At 36.5% G+C, this 5,836-nt stretch overlaps 1 long non-coding RNA gene across 1 annotated transcript; it reads left to right on the forward strand.

The window, feature by feature from the left end:
• The first annotated feature begins 1,088 nt into the window (after nucleotides 1-1,088).
• Nucleotides 1,089-4,215, forward strand: LOC129058677 (uncharacterized). Its single transcript, XR_008523955.2, has 2 exons — nucleotides 1,089-1,293; nucleotides 1,697-4,215. It is a non-coding gene; the product is annotated as an uncharacterized LOC129058677 (long non-coding RNA).
• The last annotated feature ends 1,621 nt before the right edge of the window (nucleotides 4,216-5,836 follow it).

Genomic DNA, 5,836 nt, shown 5'->3' on the forward strand with positions numbered 1-5,836 from the left:
AAGGGAAGAATTAAAAGAGAAAGCTATTAGTAATGGAAAAGTCAATGCAATAGATGAAAAGATAATTTAAAATGGCCAGAACTGGGAAAGAGAATAAACAAGTCAAAAAAAACAAAATATTAAAAGATAAGGGCACTCCATAGAAAAGTTTGTTCATGTAATAATACTATTCTGACTTTTGGAATTGTGTTTTCACAAATAAACACAACGCCCTAACAACAACAACAAAAAAAGTAATCATATAAAACTGTAAGGGAAAAGAAACAAAAACAAGAAAATTAGATTAAATATGGAATTTTTGTCAAAGAGCAGTTGAGCAATGCAAAGAGAACAATATGGTAAAACAAAAACCATGGGAAGTCTTGAGAAGAAGACAAAAGGAAAACAAAGAAACATGGGAAAGACAGAAAAAAAGCAAACACAAGCAGAGACTAAAGGATACATCTAAATGTTCAAGCCAGTAGAATGAACACAACTCTGCTTTTAATTTTGACAGCGAAAAGATATCTGAATCAAGAAAGGGCATTCACGATGTTAGAAAGCAATGATTTTTAAAATTCTCAAATTTAAACAGAATGCTTTGTTTAAGCATGATGTATGTGTTTGTGTTTTCAAATGCAAAAACGTTGGAAGTTTTTGCATGAAGAAATCACTTGATTTCATGATAAATTTACCCATTTGGGTGCTAGAAATGAAAACCTTGATTGTTTACTCAACTACCCAATCAGAGAAAGAAAATTTTCAAATTACAGTTATATCAACAGATACAGTAGAGATCTCAGCTAGTAAAAACATCCTTAAGCATTATTTTGCTGACAACAACAAAAATATTTCCAGCCACATATCTAGCCACCTACAAATTCTTTGGGGATCAATTTCTTCATTTCTATAGCAAAGTAACATGTGCATATCTACTACAAATCTTAAGGCAAATAGTCCTGTTCCTATTCACTTGTCATTGCAATGAAGCATCTGCTGCTCACTGTTTTTTGTTATTTTTTTTCCTGATTACTCCAATTCAAAAACATCATCCTACCACCTCTTTTAGTTGTTAAATATCCCTGTGCTTGTGGCTACATTTCTTTGCACTGGAGAAATGATCTCATTAACAAACTAGTTCTGTGCGTCCTTAACACTGAGGCCCCTCGCCTGCAGCTGGAGGCAGCTCTCTGTTCAGCCCCAGTGCAGAGTGACACAGACAGGCGACAGCGTCGCTGAGCACTAACTTCTATTTCACGGAGGCAGACAGCGAAAACCACTTCAGAACCACGGCAAGGCATGAGAGAAGCACAGGTAATCCTGTTTCTGTATTCAGTTTTTGCAAGAATCAAATATATTCATCTGGAAGAGACAACCGGGCAAAAAAAGGAGTTGGGGTGGGGGAGGTTCTGTGTTAGAACTGCTGAGCCAGGAAATAAAGTCACAAATTAGGAAATAGAGTGTAAACACAAAAAGAAAAAAGCCTCTGATACATATATGCACATACATATATTTGCACATACATACATTTATAGGATATATATATAAAAAGGGGATGTGTTGGTGAAGGTTTTGTTACATGGGAAGTAAGCTGTAGGCTAATATGTAGAAGTAAGAGGAGTAGTTTTTGTCCTGAAATCTCCAAGTTGGAAAGGACTTTAGAAAAAAATCTAGTGTGTCATGAATGACCACATCTAATACTTTTCTTTTTTTAAAGGGTAGCTGCAAAGTTTTGGAAAAGACCTCTGCAACAACTGGAAGCACAGTGTACCCAAGTGGTGGGTCTCGTCTGTGGCAATATAATTTTCTATCTGTCCAATTGAATATGGCTGTAAAGGGAATAAAACCCCATGTAATCTCCAGCAGTGACAATTTAATCAGTTGTGTAAGGGGGAAAAAAGCAGAGTCCCCTCATTTTCATATTTGCATATTTGATTTTTGCATTGGGGAATAGAGGTTTTGTTTTTCTATTACTTTGCATTCAATTTTAATATTTAATCTTTTTATGAGCAAATTTTTATAGTGGTATGTAATACTGAGTCAGGCAGGTCTAAAATAGAAAGGAAAGATTCCATTTCTGAAATCAAGCCCCTGATCCAATATGCTCTGTGTAACATTTTTCCTTGTAAAGAATCTATGTGCCTAACATGGCTTGCATGCTCCCAGCTTCTGCACGTGATGCATCTGCTATTAACATTCAGAGATTCAGCCTGAAAATGAAGGCAACTGTTTGGAGAACAATGCAAAATGATGAGAACAGACCATCCTATGGCCCCCTTTTTATATTAATATTTCTTAAAATGGTAAATCTTATTGATTGCATCTATTTCTAAGGAAGTAGGGTTTCTTAAATGCTTTATATACACAGAAGCCAGTTTTTATGAGGTTATAGAGGAGCAGTAAATACAGTAAGATTAATAAAACTTCATTGTTTTCACAATTGACAGAATTATATTATTGCCTATAGGGTAATAACAGCTTATGGGATTGATTTTAAGATGAATAAGATGCAAGTAATTTGAACTTATCATCAATTACCCTTGGTTACTCCCATGAGTATGTATCCAGTCAAAATGGTGTTGGAGTTGAATTACTGGGACATAGATAGCTGTTTCTTTATGCATCAATGCATTCTAGCCTCCACTTGCGAAAACTCCAAAAGTATGTTGGGTAATTTAAAAAAACAAGGATAGTACTCTACTTGCTTAATGATTTAGAATTTCTTTATAAAAAGTGAACTCTGAAGTCAGCATTTCACTGGAGAGGGAAAGAATAATGATTTTAATTCTATGTAATTTTTTTAAAGCTTAAAAACAAGTTTTGAAATGTTTTATGTACTAAATTTAATCTATGTACATATTTACACACACATATATACATGTGTATATGTGTGCCTACATATATGTGTGTGTATGTGTGATGTGTGTGTGTATATAAATGTGGCCTAAATGTTGCTAACCAAATTTTATGAGAAATAACTATATTTGGAATTTTGAAAATATGAGCCATAGGATTTTATTCAAAAACAGAGCAGAGAGTCTTTTTCATGTACGTCTATGAAAAGCATACCAGTAGCAGTATACAGGCGTCATTAGATGACAGGTATAAAATCCTTTGGGCAAGCACTGATTCACATTAAATTCAAGCACATAATATGTCAAGTTTTGAGTGTGTTCTTGTTTGTTTAAATCTGCATTCTGATGATGATCTTTTTAAAGAGATTGCATATATATATGAATATGTGGTCTAGTGTTTACATATTCAAATTAACCTGTTTCTTTGAATATGGTCTAATGATTGAATGATCTCCCAAACATGGCAACTCCTCAGGGAAATATACTGATGCCTCAGCACATTTCCTCAAGGCCTAGAGAGTACTAGATACGCCAAGGAGTGCCTTGAAGCGTGGAAGCCCTGCTCTACCTAAACGAAAGTCCTAGGCTTTAATCACAAAGGCTAGGTTCACACTAATGCAATTAACCATATGATTGCTTTCGAAGGAGACTAACCTCATCAGTATCTTTCCTTTAGGCAAACTGACAATGCTGGATCTAGTCAATGACTCAAGAGAATTTGATTAGCTAAGAGGTACAAGGCTCTGCATATGCAGTCACAAATGCACAGTAGGAATGTTCATCTCCAACCTATTTTCGAGTAGTTATCATTTCACAATCAACTATAAATTTAAGCAATTAAGGTAAAATAATTGTTCCATGAAATAATTAAGAGTTGACAATTATCAGGATGAAGGTGAAGACTACATCCAAATGAAAATGATCTGCTTCATAGTTTGTTTGTTTGTTTGTTTATTTATTGGGTTGTGTGTTTGTTTTGTTTTGTTTGAGGGAGGATGGGAGAGGGCCATGATAGTTAAAACTAAAAATACGATTTACCTGGAGAACTGGCCAGGTGCAGTGGCTCACACTTGTAATCCCTGCACTTTGAGAGGCCAAGGCAGTTGGATCTCCTGATGTAAGGAGTTCGAGACCAGCCTGGCCAACATAATGAGACCCTGTCTCTATTAAAAATACAAAAAATTAGCCAGGCATGGTGGTGGGTGCCTGTAATCCTAGCTACTCTGGAGACTGAAGCAGGACAATAACTTGAACCCGGGAGGCGAAGGTTGCAGTGAGCTGACATCACACCAATGCACTCCAGCCTGGGCAAGAAGAGCAAAACTCAGTCTCAAAAAAAAAAAAAAAAAAGAAAGAAAGAAAAAAAGATTTACTTGGAGAACTGAAAGAGGTGCAAATGCCTAAGGAATATAATTTGTAGTTGAATAGGTAACTTTAGATGTGTGTGTGTGTGTGTGTACATACAGATACACCTATGTATATATGTGTGTGTACTTTTTTAACCTTATTTGACCTTGCGACTTTACAAATCATTGCTGGACTTGATAACATATTGTAGGGGCAGAAAGGGTATGATAGCTTTCCTCCCCATCCTATGAATCACAGCTGACCCTCCTATCACAAAACACAGGTTAACAAGAGAAAAGCATAACACATTTATTTAATCAAAGTTTTATGTGTCATGAGAGCCTTCAGAAATGAAGCTCAATCTCCCAAGGGAAAACTGTCCATTTTTATGCTTAGATTCAATGATGAGTGAACAGCCATATAAAAATATGATTGAACAAAGAGAGAAATGATCTAATAGCAATAGACTGAGTGGGAAAAGCCAGCAAGGCCTGTCTGTTTGGATTCTACTTGGCCTGTCTGTTGTGGCATTTTTTCCTCCTGGATATACGGCAGGACTCCGTCCAGAATAAGGTTCTTCTCATCTACTTTGAGACAAATTAGGTCATATAATTTCTTATGGAAAAGCTTTTACACAAAAAGGCAGAGGAAAGTTAGGGTAATAATTCTAGGTTTTACGGCTTGGTTTGGGGAAAAAGAGTTCTAGTTTCTATGACTCACTTGGAAGAAGAATTCTGGTTTCTGTGACTCACTTCAGGGAAGAATGAGGGGCAAGAAACAGGAGGGCAGGAGAAGGTCAGAGGCATACATTAGTCCAGATGCTGCTTCTGAGGCCTTCCAATGTTCTTTAGTTCTAAGTAGTTGGTATGTCAAAGTGCTGTACTTTGGGTTATCTTTTTCTGAACCCCCACAAAATCAAATGTGAACTAGAAGCTTTCTAGCATCTTCTTCTTAATGAATCCTAATAAAGACGTTTCTACTGGCATATTGATATAATTTTTGGTTACTATCTATTAAAATTATTTCTCCAGGCCAGCAGCAGTGGCTCACACCTGTAATCCCAACACACTGAAGGCCGAGGTGGGCAGTTCACTTTAGCCCAAAAGCTAGAGACCAGCCTGGGCAACATGGAGAAACCCCATCTTTACCAAAAATGACACACACAAAAATTAGCTGGGCATGGTGATGAACACCTGTAGTCCTAGCTACTGGAAAGGCTGAGGTGGGAGGATGGCTTCAGCCAGAAAGGTGGAGGTTGCAGTGAGCCATGATCACACCACTGCCCTCCAGACTGGGGGACCGAGAAAAACTCTGTTCAAAAATATATATATTTCCCCAAAAGTGAGCAATTAAAGAATTTTCAGTGTTTGCAAAGTTGAAAAGCCTAGTATGAGTGCAAAATCTAGGTAATAGAAACTTTGCATGGGAATTATCATTTCTCAGCACTTTCTTGAAAGCAATAGATAACAACTGACGTATCCCTTCAAATGCTAAGATATTTATGTTTCCAGAACATATTGTCTAAAAATCTGAGAGACTGTGTGAGTCTGATGAGCTGGGCTGTATCCCATTCTGGAATGTCAATGTACATATTGCTATGAAAAACTTATTTAAATAATGAAATTGGCTTTCAAACAGATTTCCATGATTTGGAA

The sequence above is a fragment of the Pongo abelii genome, chromosome 2, assembly GCF_028885655.2.
Source record: "Pongo abelii isolate AG06213 chromosome 2, NHGRI_mPonAbe1-v2.0_pri, whole genome shotgun sequence".
NCBI classification, from domain to species: Eukaryota; Metazoa; Chordata; class Mammalia; order Primates; family Hominidae; genus Pongo; species Pongo abelii.